Source organism: Mesocricetus auratus, unplaced genomic scaffold (assembly GCF_017639785.1).
Source record: "Mesocricetus auratus isolate SY011 unplaced genomic scaffold, BCM_Maur_2.0 Super-Scaffold_100007, whole genome shotgun sequence".
NCBI lineage: Eukaryota > Metazoa > Chordata > Mammalia > Rodentia > Cricetidae > Mesocricetus > Mesocricetus auratus.
This window is the reverse complement of record NW_024429191.1, coordinates 43,124,924-43,147,134: the sequence shown is the minus strand read 5'-3', so window position 1 is coordinate 43,147,134 and position 22,211 is coordinate 43,124,924.

The window sequence follows — 22,211 nt, the reverse complement described above, 5'->3', positions numbered from 1 at the left end:
GACCTGTGCAAGCTAAAGCCAGACCAAACCCAGCATGGAGAGGGAGAGCTAGGGGTGAAACCCCACCCCTGACTAAGAAGTTATTGGCAACTAAGAGCTATTGGGAGAGAGAGTGTCGGTTTTCTTTAAGGGTGCAACCAACCATGCTCCAGTGGAGGACACACATTCAAGAGCTTACGGGCAGTATAAACTGTACTTGAGAACATAGAGTTAGGTAATAAGGAATGGGCCTGGGGTGGCGGTGGACCTGGGGGATTGTGCGACAGACATGAATGTGACTAAAAGGCAATCTGTGGAATTCTCAAAGAATTAATAAAAATGAGAGAATAATTTTAAAAGTAAACACTGCGATCCCAAATGTAAAATACTGAGGAATCATCTGGAAAGGAGCACTACATGAGTGCATAGGATGCAGCAATAAAAAGGTGGAGAGATGGGAGTCAGCTCCACAGCCCAGCACTGCCCAGAGCTGCCCAGCACACAGCATGAAAGATGAAGAAAACAGGAAGTATAGCAGGGGAGTTAAAAGACAGACTGGAGATGGAGAAAAATCTCATGTAGACCTACCAAGAACTATGGGTTGAGGTGAATGAAGGTGGTGAGAAGGGAATAATGTCTGGAATAACAATAATTGAGAATGATGCAGACTTCATTAAAAAAGCATGCCTTCCAATTAAAGAAGCTGAGCAAGTGTGCAAGTCAAACAATAAGAGAGAAGTGTGTTTTTAAACTAGTAGTGAAATTATATGAAGATAAAAGAGATCAAAATTTTTGAGAAGGAAAAATATATATATAGTAAAACGATAACTTGAGCCGGACGTTGGTGGCACACTTCTTTACTCCCAGCACTCGGAAGGCAGAAGCAGGCTTATCTCTGTGAGTTTGAGACCAGCCTGATCTACAGAGCAAGTTCCAGAACAGCCTCTAAAACAATACAGAGAAACCCTGTCTCGAAAAACAAAACAAAAAAAAGATAACTTGAATAGCAACAGTACTTCTAACAACAACATTAGAGGCTGGAAGATGCTGTTGTAATATCTTCAAAGTTGTGGGGGGAAGTAGCCAGGAGCTCAGATTTCTATTATGAACTGTATGACTAGAAAGTAGAGGTAGAATACAGATATTTCATAAAAGGGCTAGCAGGGCACTGGAGAGATGGCTTAGCAGTTAAGAGTACTAGGTGCTCTCCCAAAGGGCAGGTTCCATTCCCAGCACCCACGTGTCAGCTCACAACCAATTGTACCTCCAGTACCACGTGACTGATTCACTCCTCTGGCCTCTGTGGCACACAGACATTCATGCAGGCAAAGCACCATACACACAAAAGCAATTAAATTAAATGATCAAAAATATTTTAAAGGGGGCTACCAAGGCTTACTACCAATAAAAGAAAGCAAAAGAATAAAATGTTGAGAACTGAGTGAATAATGTAGTTGATGAGCCTCTATGTAGATCATTACTTCAAAGAACTGACCCAAAATATTACAAATAAAATGAGCAAGTAATATAGGAGTTATCCTAGAGGGAAAAAGACTCTCTAAGTTTTTTGTCTTAGGCCAAGTCATGGATGCATGTTAAAAAGATGCTAAAAAGGTAATGGCAGGGAGACAGATATATATATATATATACATATATATATGTATATATATATGGAGAGAGAGAGAGAGAGAGAGAGAGAGAGAGAGAGAGAGAGAGAGAGAGAGAGAGAGAACCTGAAACTTCCAAAGAAAGGACAAAATATAATTTGATAAAATTGCATTCTGGGTTGATTTCCTCTGTACTAGCTTCTACTCTTAACTGCATGAAAGTAAGAGTTCAGATTAAAAAAATCAGACAAGCAACCATCAAGCTTGTAGAAGACAGGAAGTTACAGGGACTGGGTTAAAAAAATACTCAAACCACAAAACTATGGAGAGACTTTCATTAGTTAGAAGACTGCATACTGCAGTGGCTGACCTCACCAGGTGAGGATATTCCCTGGAAGGATTAACTGAAAGGAGGGGACTTCCCACAGAGTGGGAAGCACCATCCAGTGGCAGCCCATGTATAAAGAGGTCTGCTGAAAAGCAATACTAGTACTGCCTTTGTCTTCCCAGGTATGCTCTTAGCTGATAAGTGTGCCTACTATATTGCTGCTACTTTTCTGACATCCTTCACTAACACCAGGACCCAGCTTCTTTGCTCTTCTATTGTGGACTGAAGACCAGAGGATCTCCAGGAATCCTCTAGGCCTTCAGCACCATACTGGGAATGCCAAGGCACCCAGTCTCATAGATTGAAGCTACCAGGTTCTCAACCTCTCTAGCTTGTAGACAGCATGGCCAGACTCCTCAGTCTGTATTGTGTAAGCTACTCTAATTGATTCCCTTTTTATATATATATATACTCGTTCTATTGGTTCATTTCCTGTAGAAAGCTCTGACTCTCATACATATGCCTGTAGTCTCAGGACTTTGGAGGTGGAATCAGGAGGACAGCAAGTTCAAAGTCAGTCTAGCCTGCACAGCAAAACTACCTCAAAACACATGAGGCCTTAGGTTCAATTCCTGCAGGCTGTGAAATGGAAACTCTTATACAAGGAGAAAAATATAGATATATGTTCCTTAGGGAAAAAAAGTCCAGGACTTCATAGTAAAAGTAAATGAGAAAAAAATAATCCAAGAAAATATTGACTGGTTTCTACACAGTGTTCCACAACAGAATATAGTTGTGGCAAAAGACATTACTAAAATAAGGATGTTACTAATAATTAAGGAAAAACTTATCAGAATGATCTTGTAGTCATAACTATACCTACATGTTGTTATGTAGTCACAACAATTTTTTTTTTTTTGGTTTTACGAGACAGGGTTTCTCTGTACTGTTTTGGAGGCTGTCGGTCCAGCCTGGCCTCGAACTCACAGAGATCCGTCTGCCTCTGCCTCTCGAGTGCTGGGATTAAAGGCGTGTACCACCACCACCCGGCTTGTAGTCACAACAATTTAACCACAAAATATATAAATCAAAACTTGATATAAACAAAAAGAATTTATAACTAACTTAATGGAGATTTTAGAATTACTTTCTCAGGATTGGTAGACCAGTAGTGACTGATGGAAAAGACAGAAAAAAAGCATTGGCGACACAGGCAATCTAAATAACACAAGGTTTAGGCAAGAGGACATGCAAAGAATGTGGAGAATTAAGGAATGCATGTGCTTTCATGCATATACAAAACCTACAGAAAAATTCATCCTATAACTTACTGCTAACCAACAAATATTGAAAAAAAAATGGTATCCAATGGTCATCTCAATAGAAACAAACAAACAAACAAAAGACTGGGCACAAAGTCAGTGACAGAGCACTTGCCTAGCATGTATCAAACCCCAGAACCATGCTTTGAAAGTAATAAAACAAGTGGGAGACAGTTGTGAAGCTTGAACTATCCGAGGGGCCCCTGACAGTAGGACCACATTACAAACCTGGTACTTGAGCTAGCTTGCTGGAGCCCATTCCCTGTGGTGGGATGCCATGCTCAACCTTAAAGCATGGGAAAGGGGCCTGGCCCTGCCCCAAACTGTTATGTCAGACTCCTCGTAGGAATCCTTACATGTGACTAGGGGTGGGCTAGGGGAGAGGTGAGGGGGGTGGGAGGAAGTAAGGGGGGAGGGAGGAGGGGTGAGAGGGAGAACTGTGGTTGGAATGCAAAATGAAATAAAAGTAGAAAAAATATTAAAACAAGTAACGGAGCTTGTTAATGTATCTGAATTTTTTTTTTAATTCTAAGCAACCAAGGAGAAGAAACAATGGAATTTGGGAACCAAATCATGAGACAAACACAACCTGGCAGATCTAGGACACAAGCAGTGATGTGTGAGTGGCAGGTCCCAACAGGTCCCTAAGACAACAGGAATGCTCAGAGCCTGTGTCTCAGGTAGCAGCCGCTGACCATGGAACTGACAAAGCTCGGACTGTGAGCACCAATGGATTTCAAGGTATCAAAACATGGCATTGGAAGGATAGAGGCAACCCGCACTAGCCGTGTGGGCAGCAGCTCAGGTACCTCACTGTGAGGTGCTGAGGAGACATTTAAAGTATGTACAAAGCCAGAAAGAAACGACGAGGATGACTATGTGGAACACACAAATCAAAGCCAGAGAAATGAGAGCAGCATAAACCTGAAGAAACCAGAGGAAGGTGATGGACAGTGAGAATTAACAACAACTGTAAAACCTGTGGCTGGAGTAATGGCTCAATTCCCAGCACCCACATGGCAGTTCACAACTGTTCAGACTCCAGAGGACCTGGCATCTCACACAGGCATACATGCCGGCAAAAAAAAAAAAAACCCAATGTACATAAAAATAAATAATAAATCTTTAAAAAAACATTAAAACAAGCAATTGGGAAGATGATTTATCAAAGAAAAATATTCTTCTAGGAGACAAAGCAAGCATCACACCAACTTGGTCAAAAAAAGAGAAGTAGAAATAAAAAAAACCCACAATATTCTGGATAGAAAAAATGTAATAAAATTGTAGGAGAAGTAAAATGTGACTACGATAAACAGCCTACTGGCAACAAATGTGAAGCCTTAGATTAAAAAGGCAATTTTCCAGAAAAATATTGGAAAACTGATTCAAAAAGAAATATAAAGCGTGAGTATACAAATTACTCTCAAGGACAGTAAATTAATCCGCACACCCTGCTGTTACCTTCCCTGGATTCAGTCTCCAAGCCTGGCTGGTTTTACAGGTAAGTTATTCCTTCAAGAAATGTACAGCTCCACATAATAACATTGCTTCAGAAGAACAGGAAAAGGAAGAAATCTGTTCAGCTTATTTTATGATTCTATTAAACATCAAAACAAAAACAGAAAAGCCGCAGTCTAATGTCATGTAAACACACTAAACACCCCATTTTAGTCTAAATTTCTTAAATCAGCCCTAATTAAGATTTTAACTCATAAAAATGGGTTCTATTAATATAAATCATTGCTCTACCGGATTAAAATATCTAATGCAATTCAGTAAGTACAGTTGATTAAGCAAACAGATCTCCAAATAAATTATCTTAATAAGCTAAGACTACATGAAACTTCCTTAATGTAACAAAGTGTATCATTCAAAACATGGGTTGTCAGTATCAAAATAGTGTCAAAAACATAATCAGAATAGCCTTTATTCTGTACTCAGTGCTATGTGGAAGGTCCTGGTCAACATGATAGGCGAAATTTAAAAAAAGAAAAAGAAACACAGCAATGTCTATAGTAGTCTTAGTCACAAAAGCCAGTAACCTCAGAACAATCCAAATGAACATCAACAGGGGTGGACAAGAAAGCATGTCCTATGTACCGTGGAATAATGCTAAGTCATAGCAGAAAGAATGGGCTGCCACTACAGGTGAGACCATGCCACATGCAGCCATCTGTACTTCATATGTCATTAGTACAGAGTTCAAGGACAGGGAAGCTAACAGATTCTAACACAGAAGACCATGGTCGCCTAGGGCAGGGGGAGTGACTGGGGAGGACAGGTGACTGAAGCACTCTCTGTCTCAACCCGGGGTGTTAATTATATGAGTGTATGCAATTATCAAAGCTGAAGGATCCGAATAATTAAGATCTGTTCTTTTTGTCTTGTGGTAATTATATCTCAATGCTACAAAGCAGAATAGACATTTGAAAAAACTGAAGGTTGGGAAAAGATATTAGCCACTGATATAATTGTTTACAGGGAACATTTAAGAGAATCTACAAATAAATATTAGCCCTAATAAGAAAGTTCAGCAAGGGTTCCAGAAATCAATACCTGAAAATCGATAGTTATTTTTTAAATGTACTTTTTAAAGGACATTATTAACTATGGTAGTAAAAACTTTTAGGTGCTCATTAATAAATGTCACAAACCATGTGTGTGATGTTTATGGGGAAACAACCAAACTTTATTGAAGGGGACCAGGAAAGAGTCTTTTACCACATTTATAGGTATGAGGTTTCCATATTTTAAAGATGACAATTTCCCCCAGACTCACCCTTAAATTGAATGCAATTTCAATAAAGATCCCAGTGGGATTTTCTGAGATGATTTAAAATGCATATTAAAGAGAAAAGCCAAGAGGCTAGAGAATCGCAAAGAAGAGGAAGTGTGGGAGGCGGGGTAGAGAGCTCTGCTTTTGAATATTAACACCCTATCATCATGCAAACCCACGCTAATGTAAACAGTGTGATACTGCCGCGGGGGAGAGTTTAGAAACAAACCATCTAGCTAGGGAGGTTTGAAAGATGCCAAAGACACTGGCACACACGCAGTAGGCTAAGAAAGCATTCAATAGATAAAGTGGCAACAAATGACAAGAAAAACAATAGTTTCGTAGGGAAGGGAGCAAAACTAGGTGCCTGTGTCACAACATTCACGGACCTCTTCCAAACATGAAAAGCAAAATTTAAAAAGAAAATACGCCGGGCGGTGGTGGTGCACGCCTTTAATCCCAGCACTCGGGAGGCAGAGGCAGGCGGATCTCTGTGAGTTCGAGGCCAGCCTGGTCTACAGAGCGAGTTCCAGGGCAGCCTCCAAAACAATACAGAGAAACCCTGTCTCAAAAAAAAAAAAAAAAAAAAGAAAGAAAGAAAGAAAGAAAATACAAGAGAACGGTGTAATGGCATCTAATGCCACCATATACTTATGACATCAAAATCATAAACAGTGTTGAGAAAAGAAAATACCGAGGCTGTAACTAACTGTATGGTGCTAAGAATGTCTATGTACGACAGTGATAGAGAGGGATGATCCAACGGCCACACAGGAAGGTATTTGCAAGCTTGGTGTGCAAAACCTGACCACTACCACTCTGATTGCTGGGTATTTTGCCTGGAGTGACAGGTGCACAGGTGACACATTCAAGGCAGCTTATCAATACATTGTTTGCAATGGCAAAAGACTTGTCGTAATGTAATAAAATTGTGGTCCTTTAAGAAATTCTACAAATGTATCTTATGCATGGTTATTATGGATATGTACATATTTAAAGAAAGTATATATGGGTACAGATCCAATTTGTGTAGTGGTGGAACACAGGGGATACTCTTGGAACAGATTGCCAGGGTTATAATCCTTACACACCTAGTTACCAATTATGTAGTCATGGATAAATTACCTAATTACTCCTTCCTCAATCCTTTTATCTACAAAAGTAAGGGATGATAGTGATATAGGGCATACATATGTATATGCCATGGGCATTAAAGAAGTTAATGTATGTAAAGTGACAGACAGGAACTCACCATCATCGTCACCTGGTAAAGGGAATGAGGTAAAGCCACATTCTCATTTGTAATACAGCTGCTCCTTAGCATACATTAAACCTGGGTTTGAGCACACAGCTGAGTTTCTGAGAACATAGCTATTGTCACAGAACTCTCTGAGCTCTGTGGTGTGCTTCAAATACTTCCTAGATGGAAAGAGTTTCTCATTAAAAAAATGATGGTCTGTGTAGTACAGTGGAAACTGCATTGTGTCTTGAATAACTGAGCACAAGGAATTGTGGATACATATTTTTGTGCAAGTGTTTGGTAGCTAGTTAGTTACAACTCCAGGAAAGTTAAAAAAATAATACTCTCAGGATTGAGGGATGACTCCCATGTATTGTTCTTGGAGAGGACCTAAGTTGAGACCCAGGCACCTACATCAGACTGCTCACAACCTCCTGCAACTCCAGTTCCAGGGTATCCAACTTTCTCTTCTGGCCTCCAAAGGCCTCACGTGCACATACTCAAACACAAACATATACATACATATAATTAACAGTAAAATGCATCTTTAAGATGATTTTAGATTTTTGTTTTTATTTTATGTGTGTGGGTGTTTTGTCTCTATGCAAGGAGTGCATAGCCTTCAAAGGCAAACAGAGGGCATTGGATCTCCTGGGACTGGAGTTACAGACAACTCACTATGCATGTGAAGGGAATTGAACCAGGGTCCTCCAGAAGATCAGCAAGTGCTTTTAACCACTGAGCCATCTCTCCAGCCCTCCAAATAAAACAAATCTTTAAAAAGAAATCCTTTCTAGGAAAATCTGAGCCCAAGCAATGGAACAATGTACAGAGCCATTTTCCAGGAAGGATGGCACATTTAGGTGTGGCGGTATCAGGGGACTACTTAGCTGGAACAGGTAGCTAAAGAGAGAAGTGTTCCATAGGAAAACCGTTCAGTAACCTTTAAAAATGTACTCACTCTTGAATGGATATTTATTGAGGCTGGCTTCCCTATACATGAATTTGTCTTTCTGCCTGAGGCAGACTTCAGCTATGATTTTAACATAAAAAGGAAATATGTGTCCTTTTTCATGCATATGCCATAGTAAAGTGCTTTGTGTCTGTATTTCTACATGTCAATCATGACATTTTGCCTAACAGCATCCATCAAAACCTGAAACAATAGGTATTTCTTCTTCTCACTTGTCTTACCAGGCAGAAGGCATCACACGGGTTAGATGACAGCCTCAGTCCATCTGTGGGTGGAGCCCTCATGACCCAGATCTCTCCCATTTGATTCCATCTCCTCACACTGTTGTCAATGAGGACTGATTTTTCCAACACATGCTAAATGGGAAACACAACCAAATCCTAGCTCAGATGCATCCCTGGGCCTTGGATCATCTTTTAGTGTGTTGCCACCTTCACCTAAACAAAAGTTGAATGCAGAGCTAGAGAGCTGGCTCAGCTTTGAGGAGAGGTCCTTCTACAGAGGGACCAGAGTTTGGTTCACAGCACCCATGTCTGAACCTCATAATGGCCTCTAACTCCAGTTCCAGAGGATCTGACGCCCTCTCCTGGCTCCGGACACACTGTGCCCAGGTACACATGGACATGCAAATACATAAATAAATAATAAAATTCACCTTTAAAGAAAACAGTGTGTGTCATCACGGAGGAATTTTGGAGCCACAAAGAGAAGCACAGACTAGTCTCCCATGGAAAAGGCTAAGGCAGAAAACAGGAACAACAAAGCTATATAGTGTTTACTCAGTCATCTTCAGTAAGATATTTCTTGAAGGCTGAAGAGATGGCTCAGTGGGCAAGAGCACTGGCTGCACTTCCAGAGGACCCAGGTTCAGTTCCCAGCACTGACATAATTGCTCACAACCGTCTGTAACTCTGGTTTTAGAGGATCCAACATGCTTTTCTGAACTCCAAGGCACCAGGCACACACATGATGTGCAGTCATAAATATAGGCAAAACATCATACACATAAAATAATTATTAATAATAATAATAACTGTAAATAAGTAACAAAATAATAATTATAACAAATAATAACTGCTATAAAAACAAAGTAATAAAATAATTCCAGCAAAAGCTTTGAAGAAATTGCTTGAAGCAGACACTGGTGGCTGTATTTAGCAGTCTTTTCCCAACTGTTGTCATCTAAACACATTCTCCAAAGTTCATGTGCTAGGAAATGAGAGCCTAATACATTTGACCTTTCCAGACCCCAAGGAAGGCAGAGGTTGGCAGAGCATTGGAACACAAGAGGTATCGGATGAATGATCTTAACAGTCAGGGAGTTTAAAATTCAGTTGACAGTGAAATTTTAAATGTTTCCATCAGTTCTAAAGAAGTGACTCCCCCTCCTCTCTGGGGTGGTCCATACTATCACATACCATCAACCAAGTAGCAAATCATGCTGTGGCACCTGTAGTGCAGCAAATAGCAGAGTCCCTCACTACACGGCTCACTGGATCCTAACGTGTCTTAGACAAATCTTCAATTTCATAAGTTTAATCTTGCTTTTGAAATTGCTACCAACATCTGAATAGATTTACTTTTCCCCTGAGTGAACTGAAAATCCAGGGCAAAAGTTATAATGTTCATTCCTTTCCTTAAATCATCTTGCCATTCATGAATAATCACCACGAACTCATAATTAGTGAGACTAAATTAATGAGTCCTTGCCGTATTTGCATGTGACTGGGGTGATTTCTGATTGGATGATTTATCTTCAAATTTATTGTTGAAAGAGAATGTGGAGCTGAACCAGAGCAGCTGACCTATGCCCTCCTGGAGTGAGTGAGCATCTTGTTAGCAGGGAACATGCCCAGGGCAAGGAGAACCTGTGGTTAGCAGGCACTCTGCTCGCATGGGGACCCCAAGGGAGACGAAGGACACCAAGTCGCAGCTGGAAGACAGCAGCCCAGAAAGGAATGGCTTCAGTTCCATACGTGTCTAGAGGAGTATAAATTTGTTTAAACGTCATGTCAGTCCTTTAAAAAACACACCAGTACTGCTGCCACACCCAGCTGGGGCAGGTGGGGTCTGTCTTTTGTTGTATGGCTCTGAAAGAAAGAGAGAGGGAGGGACGGAGGGACGGAGGGAGGAATAAAAATTGTTACAAAGCTGGCTTTTATTTTAAAATTTTAATTGAACAAATATAGTCGCATATATCCATCATCACCAGGTACCATTTGTGTGTTCTTGCACACACATGTGTTGAGAATGCTTAAGATCCAATATCTTATCAGAGTTCAAGTAAATAATACAATGTTATCAGCTATAATGACCACCCATGCAGTAGAATGTCCAAGCTCCCGGACACCATGATATCTGTTCACTTCTGTTTTCACTAATATACCATGAAGCACATCAATTATTCAGTGTATATTTGCTGCATGTTTATTTCTGGAGAGTAAAAACTTACTGTATATGACCAAATTTAAAACTAAAAACTTTCAAGAAATCCATTTTCCATATGACAAAAACTACAGCATGGTTTTCTCTGGAGAGAAACTGATGATGGTTACAGAGTCATACCTGACTGCAGAATACACTGTAGAAACTGACTGTCTCTCAAGGCCAATCTGATATCTACTGTTGAGCTATATGACACCGCTCAGAGTCTCCGAGTTGGGGTCCATGGAAGTAAGTGGGGTTGAAGTGTACTCTGACAACACTGTTGTTCGTTGTAAACTTGCTATTGGTTAATCTATTTAACAACTATCTTCTGGGAAAGAAATAGAGTTTGAGGAGTCCTAGTGGCAGGCAGGGACTAGGTAGTGAGAGCTATGGGCCTTGACTTCTCAGCCGGGTGCAGAGCATCTGTCATTCAACCTGTTCTTTACATGCTGAATTCTTGCATAAGATCTTGTTTGATAGAAAGTGTTCTTTTGCCTGAATCTGTCTGTGGAGTGCAAGGAGGGAATTTGTCTTGTGTTTTTAATCTTTAATATAGAAAATTTGAAATATTTGCAGAATGGAGTGGCCTCCATGTATCCCCATCCATTCATCATCTCACTTCAGTAATTACCATCTCATGGTCACTCCTGTTCAGTCCACACCATAATTGCTCCCACGAGAATATCTTGCAGTTAATCCTAGATGTTGCATCATCTTTTGTAAATATTTCTTTATGCATCCCTAAAAGAGACTACAGTTGTTTAAAATGGCACTACAATAGCTTTATCAGACCCAAGAGATTAACAGTTATGCTTCCCCTTCAAATGCCCAGGACGTGTTGAAATTGCCATGGTACTTTACTTTTTACAGTTTGTTTGAATAAGGACTATGCCTTGCAAATATCTCTTGATCACTGTATAATCAAACAGTGATGAATTGTCCCTTTGTGATAGGAAACCCACTGTGCAGAGTTTTGCCTGTCTGTGTTCGGATGGTAGCTGCCTTTGCTTCATTTTCCTATCTGCTGAGATTTCCTGAAACAGTATGTGGGCTTACTCCTCATGATGGCTGTGTTGCAGTCACATACCAGCCAGACAGCCAGACATCTGGAAGAGACTGCCATTAGACAGCAGCTACCTCCCAGGTCTGCCATCCTCCATGTTGTTGGAACAGAGTTTTTGCAGATGTTTGCATCATGGCTTTGTGACTTCGTTCTAGAAACTCTTCATCCCTCTCTAAATTGCCTTCTCTTCAGTGAATGAAGCACGGTCTGCATTGGAAATCTTAGTCGGAAAATGCAGCAATGTGTTTGACTCCTCCTCATCCTGTGTCCTCTACATCTAACCAGTCGAATGAGAACCGCCTCGTCCACACACATTTGTCTTGATATCCCTATGGTCTCTTATCTGAAATGCTTTCACCAGACTCTTGCTTTCCTGCCACCATTATCCCACTTAACCAGTTTTCCTGTTTTGCATTCAGCGTTTCTTTAGAAAAAATCGGATCACACTTTTCTCTTAGAAACTTTCCATGGCTCCCCATTGCTCATGCTAACACTCATGCCATGCGGCTTTTCAGAACCTGGGCACCTTACTGTCTACACTTGCTCCTCTGCTTCACACTCTCCTCTTCACACCCCCAGGAGCTCCTTCTCAGCCTCCACAGATGCCTCCCGACTCTTGTGTCCTCTGTGGGCACATACCCTTTTCCCTTTGCCAGCTTAAACCCAAGTATTAACTTCTACATCCCTCCCGGCCTCTTTAATAGAGCTTCTCTCCAAGAGTGTAGCCCTGTGCCTATGCTGACAGGATCTAGTTGCTATAACAAAATTTCTTGTTGCCCCAACTTATCTCTTCTTCAAGTACCTCCTCATCCCTCTCTCACATACTATTATCATTCAAGGCTACCCAGAGGGCTTTTGTCAGAGATGTTGGGGTCATGGTTTTGCAACTTTCCACCTACTAGACTCATTAATCACGCAAACCTCTTCTTTTAGACACTGCCTAGCACCAGACCTCTTACAGTAACACAGGGAAAACTTACCTCACTCTGTGGATCATGACCCTTTTGGGAGGGTAGATCATAGACCCTTTCACATGGGTTGCCTAAGACCATCAGAAAACACAGATATTTACATTACAATTTATATCAGTAGTAAAATTACAGTTACAAAGTAGCAATGAAAATAATGTTGTCATGGGAGGTCACCACAACACGAGGAACTGTATTAAACGGTCACGACATTAGCAGGTTGAGAAGCAGTGGTCTAGGTGAAGCTCTTCAAGCCTTCCTAGTGGAGTTGAGTATCACAGGGAAACTAACAGGGCACACACAAGAAGGTAAACAGCTCATTCTCATTAGTCACAGCCTAATAAATAACAAGGTCCTCTCCAGTGTGAGCAGAGTGGGAATTTCGGTTGTTATTCCACTGTGCTTAATGTAATAACCTGGAGTAAGCTTAATCTAGATTCATGACATATAACTCTGTAAGAGTCATTGTTTTCTGACAACCTGGGGCATTTAGGAACACTTTAAGTGGCTAAGAAGCCTTAAGTTTTGTGTTCTTCTGCCTCTGTTGTTTGACATTTTTTTTGCACTTTGTGTCTGTATAGTTGCCAAGTTTGGAGATTTACCACATTTTTGATGGATCTAATGTTGTGGGTATTGAAATATGATGTGACATGTAACATGCAGTTTCTTTTAATTAGTCTTCTTGTTTACATTTGATTCTTGGCCATAGCAACAGTGATCACTTTAATTTGTATCTTCTTTACTGTCTTCCTCATTCATTCATAGCTGCCCCCATCTGCTTCTTAGCATGTGTCTCCTCTCAGATTCTTTGTAACTTTTCATCCCCCGCCCCCAACACAGTATTTTCAGGTGTTTTTTGTTTTGTTTTGTTTTGTTGTTGTTGTTGGGTTTTTTTTCCAGTTTAAATTTAGATAAGAAACAAGGTTGCTTAACAAGTCAGTTCCAGGTCCCTCTCCCTTTCCCTCCCCTCCTCCCGTGCCCTCCCCCCAATCCTCTCCCCCCCCCCCCCCCGTTATCCCCTCATTCCCCCAGGGAGGGTGAGGCCCTCCATGGGAGTGTTCATAGTCTGTCATTTCATATAGGGCAGGGCCTAGACCCTTCCCCAAGAGTTCAGGGGGAGAGTGCACCTCACATTGTTCTATGGGAGTCCAAAGTCCGTGTGTATACTTGGGATGGGTACTGATCTGCTGCCCAAGGCTCAATAGATTACCTAGGCCTCCTCACTGACACCCAGATTCAGGGGGTCTTGATCAGTCCCATGCTGGATTCCCAGGCTGATGCCTGGGATTCAAGAGTTAACCTTTGTCTGGTCAGCTGTTTCTGGGGGTTAAACCAGCCCAGTCTTAATCCCTTTGATCATCAGTCCTCCCTCTCTGTTACTGGCTTTCTTGAGTTCAGCTCAGTACTTAACCAAGGGAGTCTGCCTCTTCTTCGATCAGCCACTAAATGAAGTTTCTGATTCCCAGACTCTCTGGCCATAGGATTGCAGGCTGGCACTCCCCAGATCTATGTCTAAAATCCATATATGAGAGAGTACATGCCATGTTTCTCTTTTTGTGACTGGGTTACCTCACTCAGGATGGTTTCTTCTAGTGTCATCCATTTGCCTGCGAATCTCATGATTCCACTATTTTTTTCTGCTGAATAGTACTCCATTGTGTAGATGTACCACATTTTCTCTATCCACTCTTCGGTTGAGGTGTTTTTTTTTTTTTAATCTTTTTATTTCTCCCAGAATGAGTGTAGTTTTAAAAAGTCATCACAAAATTTAAGGGCACCCAGATTTCTTCCTACCAGTTTTGAGTTAATTTTTAAGAAAAGTACAAGGTCTGTGTCTAGAATCCCACCCCTCCCATTTTTTGTAAATAACTATCCAGGGCACCATTTCTTATTTTTTCTCTTTCTAAGAACTGCTATCAGTTATTTGGCCTCTAAGTTCTGGGAGAAACTATTGAACCTTTTCTTCAAGCTGCTGCATTTTCTGTTCCCAGATTCCCACTTTTTGGTTGTCTCTAACTCAGTACTTAGATTTTATCTGATTCTTTCTAGATTTCCTTCTCTTGGTGGATAAATACTGACTGCTCCGATTTTCTTTGGAAGCATGAAGCAAACACTTCCTTTAAACATAAATGTTTAAAAGTAAATTGCATCAACTTATATTCTGTAGACTCCATGTCTGTTATTCTCCAATAAGGGAACAATGGCTAAATAAAGCAGCTAAAGGATGTTTAAAAGTGTTCCAGTCTGAACAATGCATTCTATGGTGACTCTGTACAAAGCTTGGGCATTTCCTACAAGGTTCAGCCTTATTCATATGCTCTCTTGAGAGTTTTCATATCCAAAGTAAATTAGTGATTAGTCTTCTCTTTTTTCAGTGTGAATATCACTCCCAGTTCATGTTCCTACACACATGATGTCATTTAACACAGTTCCACAGATTGATACCTAGAATCCCCATTTGCTAAGAAGGAAGACAGATGTACATGCTGACGGAACACCCTGAGCTTTCAGTGTTTGGTACCTGGAGAAGGAACAGTTAATGCAGTATACCTGTGCTGAGGGTCCTCAGCTTTCTGCACTTTCCGGGCCTCAAGCATGGAACAGAAGCAGGCAAGCAGAACCTGGAGCAGAGGTCCTCAGCCTTCCTAACGCTGCGACTCTTTAATATAGTTCCTCATGTTGTGGCGACCCCCAACCATAAAATTATTTCATTGCTACTTCATCACTGTAATTTTGCTACTCTGAATCATAGTGTAAGTATCTGTGTTTTCTGATGGTTTTACGTGACCCCTGTATAAGCGTCTACGGCCCCCAAAGGAGACATAACCCACAGGTTGAGAACCCTGACCTAGAGAGTCCTCAGAGAAGGACAGAAGTAGGACTCAGTTGTGACAGTCAAGGACAAGGGAACAGTGTAACGAGCGGTAAAAGCAAAGGATGGTGGTAAAATTACCAAAACCTAAAATCACCAAAGCATGCGCTCTTCACCCATGCCCCAGATCCTCTGCCCCCTGTAAGTGAACACCTCATTGTATCAGCAGTGGGGTAGAGCCACACAAAGGGCAGTTAACTTGCAGGGAGGACTAATCTGAAACGTCCTCCACCACAGCTGAGAAGAAACTTGGGACATCCAAGCAAACAGGCTGTCTGGAAGAGTCAGGGGGCTCATTCTGGTATTTCAAGGTTGAGAATCTTGCTTAGCAGAAATGTCTGTGACTGTTCAACAGGGTGATGCTTTCTTTTCATTTGTTTTGTTGTGGTTCAGTACTAGGATCGAGCCTGGGGCCTCATAGCTATGAGGCAGGCACTCGACTACTAAGTTACATCGTGCTTTAGGAACTAAATTATCTATACGTTCTTACTTATTGGGGGCAGTAAGCACACACAGACAAAAGAGGACAACTTTCAGGCATCAGTTCTCTCCTTCCACCGTGTGGGTCCTGGGGATTGAACTCAGGTCATCAGGCTTGGTGGCAAGTACCCACTGAGCCACATCAGCAGCCCTTACATCATGTTTCAAAATCAACATTAGCTCCTTATTTCTGTTTTAACTTTGAAGACAATGTAAATCATTAGAAATTAGGCACTTTTTGGTTGATGTTTCTTGCTTTCTTTTACATGGCATAGTTCTTAAAAAAAAACTCGTTAGTTGTTCTTAAGAAAATGCCTGAACACCTAAAGTAGGGAAGTATCCTAAGCTTTCTAACAGGATAGATATTCATATTTCTTGGTAAAATAATCAATTTTAAGAATTGCTTATTCTGTCAATGTTTAAAACACATTAGCTTCTCTGTCTAAGCCCCAAGGTTCTGCCTTTCCATTTTTAAAGGACAAATTAGTTTTGACACCAAACGAAAAGTTTTATGAAAAAATGTTCAAAGCAAATAGGACATTTTGACCTAGTTTGAAGCAGCCACCTGGTAAATCCACACAGGCTTGGTAAATACAGGTCTCTGGCCTTCTCTATGAAGCAAGGCTTGGGATGAATAAAAACTGTTTTGGAGCCAGTAATTTTCCATTTGGCTCTTTCTCACCCCTTTCAGCTCTCCAGGATTTATGGAGAGCTTAGTTATCATGTGAGGGGCATGGACTTAGTTATCATGTGAGGGATATGCAGTGACATTTGTCTCCTAATTAAGACAAGCTTCCCTTTGTAATGTGGATGGCTGTGATGTTTTTTGTGTTTGGATGCCTGTGCCTAGCTTTGGTTGTCTATATACAGAAAACATCTTTTCTGTTCATAAGTGAAAAGAAAGGACACTGCATATTTCTTAACTTTGTATTTCACAAAAATTCACATCTGGTGTACACACAAAATCAGACTTAAAGTCTAAAATCGGTAGGTCAAACATTCACTATCTTTGTCACTAGCTGCAGCTATTAGCACTGATTCACACCTTCCAGTCTAGAAGACTTCCTTGGAGACATCCACAATGCTGGATTCTTAAATCTTCGTCTTCTTCTTTCTCTCAGCTCCCTGAGCCTTAGAAGAAGGGGACTGATAAAGACATTCTATGTAGGGCTGACTGCTTCCAGGTCTCTCACTCTCTACACATGCTAGTTCCCTCTCTGATCAGTGAGGCACTTATCTGGGGAATCATTTTATTGCTATGTTCCTTCAGCAGGGTAATAGTAGTAGGTATTCCTCCTTTATAGTCATGTGTTCCCTATCAATAGCTAAGAAAAGTACATCCACTCCTAAAAGACCTAAACAAGGGAAATATGTATGTCCTTGTAGATAAAATTCTGGAATAGTCTTTCCAAGATAAAAGAAAAGTATTATAATGACATAGCATTTAAAATTATGATTGCTTTTATGCTTGGCATAATGTATTGGTTACTGTCAAATTGCTATCAACTATAGTCACCTTGGAAGAGGAACTGACTCAGTGAGCTGCCCTGGTTGGAGGTAGTTGTCAGGGCTTTCCTTGGAGGAGGATACATGGGAGTCGATGACTGTTGCAAGCATAATTGATACAAGTTATGCTCTATCAGAAGACAGACAAATTCCAAAGCCAAACTGATAAGAAAAGTCATTGGGACAGAAAAGTCATTGGGACAGAATGACTAGCCACAGGTTTTAAATTATTTATGAGGCATGACTAAAAACTCAGTTGAGGGAGATGTTGATTAAAAGACAGAAATCTAATATAGACAGGAGCAATGACTCCAAGACACCTATTGTAAAGCACAGTAATTAGAGTCAATATTAGTGTGATGTACTTGACAATAGTAAAAAAAGAAAGCTGACTGGTAGCACATACCTTTTTTTTTTTTTTTGAAATCCCAGCATTGGGGAGGTAGGGACAGCAGATCTCTAGGAGTTTGAGCATAGATGCTAAAACAGTAGCAAAATAAGATGGTGTTTTGTCTAGATATAAAGGATGATACTTGGTTCTTTGGGGAAACCATGGGTTCAATTTATAACTTTAAATTATAATTCTATAATTTACAACATACAATTTTTTATTTTATAGATATCATTCAAAAAGGCTGCTTAGCGTCCTCATCAAAAGTCTCCCAACCAAAAAAAAAGCCCAGGTCCAGATGGCCTCAGTGCAGAATTCTACCAGAAATTCAAAGAGCAGTATATACCAATTCTTCTCAAAGTAATCCATGCAATAGAAGCAGAAGGATCTTTGCCAAACTCTTTCTATGAGGCTTCAATAACCTTGATCCCCAAGCCACACAAAGACACAACTAAGAAAGAGAACTTCAGACCAATATCCCTCATCAATGGATGAAAAACACTCAATAAAATACTGGCAAATCAGATACAAAAACACATCAAAACAATCATTCACCATGATCAAGTAGGTTTCATCCCAGGGATGCAGGGATGGTTCAACATGTGAAAATCCATCAATATAATCCACCATATAAACAAGCTGAGAAACAAAAATTACATGATCATCTCACTAGATGCAGAAAAACCCAACACCCCTTCATGATAAAGGTCTTGGAGAGATCTGGGATAACAGGAACATACCTAAACATAATAAAAGCTATATACAACAAACCAACAGCCAACATCAAACTAAATGGACAGAAACTCAACACAATTCTGCTAAAATCAGGAACAAGGCAAGGCTGTTCACTCTCTCCATACCTTTTCAATATTGTACTTGAAGTTCTAGCTAGAGCCATACGACAACAAAAGGAGATCAAGGGGATACAAATTGGAAAGGAGGAGGTCAAACTTTCATTATTTACAGATGACATGATAGTTTAGATAAGTGATAAAAAAAAACTCTACCAGGGAACTCCTACAGCTGATAAATACTTTCAGCAAAGTGGCAGGATACAAGATCAACTCAAGAAAAATCAGTAGCCCTACTATATACAGATGATAAAAGGGCTAAGAAAGAAATCAGAGAAACATCACCCTTTACAATTGCTACAAACAACATAAAATACCTTGGGGTAACGCAAACCAAACAAATCAAAGACCTGTATCGCAAGAACTTTGAGTCTTTAAAGAAAGAAATTAAAGAAGACACCAGAAAATGGAAAGGTCTCCCATGCTCTTGGATAGGTAGGATCAATGTAGTAAAAATGGCAATCCTGCCAAAAGTACTCTATAGATTCAACGCAATCCCCATTAAAATATCAGCACGATTCTTCATAGACCTTGAAAGAACAATAATCAATTTTGTATGGAAAAACAAAACCCAGGATAGCCAAAAAAACCTTATTCAACAAAGCAACATCTGGAGGCATCACCATCCCTGACTTCAAGCTCTATTACAGAGCTGTAATCCTGAAAACAGCTTGGTATTGGCACAAAAATAGACATGTAGACAAATGGAATCGAATTGAACACCCTGATATTAATCCATACATGTATGAACATCTGATCTTTGACAAAGAAGCTAAGAATATACAATGGAAAAAAGAAAGCATCTTCAACAAATGTTGCTGGCATAACTGGATGCTGGCATGTAGAAGAATGTGGATAGATCCATGTCTATCGCCATACACAAAAATTAAGTCCAAATGGATCAAAGACCTCAACATAAATCCAGCCACACTGAACCTCTTAGAAGAGAAAGTGGGTGGTACCCTTGAACGAATTGGTACAGGAGACTGCTTCCTGAACATAACACGAGTAGCACAGACAGTGAGATCAACAATTAATAAATGGGACCTCCTGAAACTGAGAAGCTTCTGTAAGGCAAAGGACACAGTCAGCAAGACAAAAAGGAAGCCCACAGAATGGGAAAAGATATTCACTAACCCCACATCTGACAGAGGGCTGATCTCCAAAATTTACAAAGAACTCAAGAAGCAAGTCTCTAAAACACCAAAGGATCCAATTAAAAAGTGGGCTACAGAACCACATAGAGAATTATCAATAGAGTAGTCTAAAATGGCTGAGAGGCACTTGAGAAACATCCTTAGCCATCTGGGAAATGCAAATCAAAAAACTCTGAGATACCATCTTACTCCTGTCAGAAAGGCTAAAATTAAAAACACCAAAGACAATTTATGCTGGAGAGGTTGTGGTGAAAGGGGAACACTCCTCCACTGCTGGTGGGAGTGCCAACTCGTACTGCCACTTTGGAAATCAGTATAAAGATTCTTCAGAAAAATGGAATAAGCCTACCACAAAACCCAGCAACTCCACTCTTAGGCATATATCCAAAAGATTCACATTCATACAACAAGGATGTCTGTTCCACTATGTTCATAGCAGCATTATTTGTAATAGTCAGAACTTAGAAGCAACCTAGATGCCCCTCAACCGAAGAGTGGATAGAGAAAATGTGGTACATTTACACAATGAAGTACTATTCAGCAGAAAAAAAAACAATGGAATCCTGAAATTTGCAGGCAAATGGATGGCATTAGAAGAAACCATCCTGAGTGAGGTAACCCAGTCACAAAAAAGAGAAACATGGTACGTACTCTCTCATATATGGATTTTAGACATAGATCTGGGGAGTGCCAGTCTACATTCCCACAGCCAGAGAGTCTGGGAAACAGAACCTTCACTCAATGGCTTATGGAAGCAGAGGCTAACTCCCACAGCTAAATACTGAGCTGAACTCAAGGAATCCAGTGACAGAGAGGGAGGACTGATGAGCAAAGGGGTTAAGACTGGGCTGGTTTAACCCCTAGAAACAGCTGACCTGACAAGGGTTAGCTCTTGAATCCCAGACTGATGGCTGGGAATCCAGCATGGGACTGATCAAGACCCCCTGAACGTGGGTGTCAGTGAGGAGGCCTAGGTAATCTATTGGGCCTTAGGTAGTAGATCAATATTTATCCCGGGCACACAAATGGCCTTTGGGTGCTCATACAACAATGAGAGATGAACTCTCACCCTGGACTCCCAGGGGAGGGTCTAGGCTCTGCCCTGGATGTAATGGCAGACTATGGACACTCCCCATGGAGATCCTTACCCTCCCTGGGAAAATGAGGGGATATTGGAGGGGTTGGTGGGAGGGTGTGGGAGGATGGGAGGGAAAGGGAGAGGGACCTGAAATTGACATGTGAAGCAACCTTGTTTCTAATTAAAATTAAAATTTAAAAATAAAAATTAAAAAAGAAAGGCTGCTTAGCCTAAGATCAATCAAAACAGTAGTCAGGCTTGATCTATTTTTCTTTCACCATACAAGTCACCATTACTCATGAAAGCTTAAGGTTTTCTACTTGAGTTCCATATTTTCTGGCATTAGGAGTGACTAATAGTTGAGGTAGGAAAGTGGAAAGTGGTTGTCACTACAAAGAAAATAAGATTAGCCAGGGGTTATACTGACTCACATTGGAAGGGAGCCATGATATTAACTTCTGCTTTCTATACATTTGAGCTCCTCCTGAAGAGGCTAGCAGGAATTTTCATATTCCATAAAAGCATCAAACAGTTACAGATAGTTCAGCATTGACTTAAGGCACTGGATTCAGTCCCCAACACCACAAAAAGGAACAAATCAAAACAGTAAAAAAAAATGGCTCAGCATCTAACCAGAACTTCAAAAGTTTCTGTCTGATCTGACTATACATACACAAAGAGAGAGAGAGAGAGAGAGAGAGAGAGAGAGAGGAGAGAGGAGAGATTCACACTCACACATTCACAGTCTCTCTCTGTCTCTCTCTCTCTCTCTCTCTCTCTCTCTGTCTTACACACACACAGAGGCACCCAGTCATACGGTTTAAAGCATCTTCTAGCATCAGCAATGCAAACGTGGTATTAATCAGTCGCGACGGCACAAACCAGAAACCTTGAAGTTTCAGTGTTTCTGACACATCACATAAGCAAATGCTCCCGTTCAATGTGTGAACCAAAGCACTCAGCACCATTCACTGTCTTGAGTTCCTTTTCATTTATCCAAACCCAGCCAAAGCAAACTAGGGATCACCAGTGGAAAGAATTGCCAACGTTTGCAAGTGGTGAGCAAATCAGGAGAAAGTCCTAGATTTCAGGAGACTTGAATTATTGTGTGCAGATATAAATAAACATTGCTATCAGTACAGGTTCTGTCAACACCCCAGCATGCCACACAGATTCAGTCGAAGATGAATGAG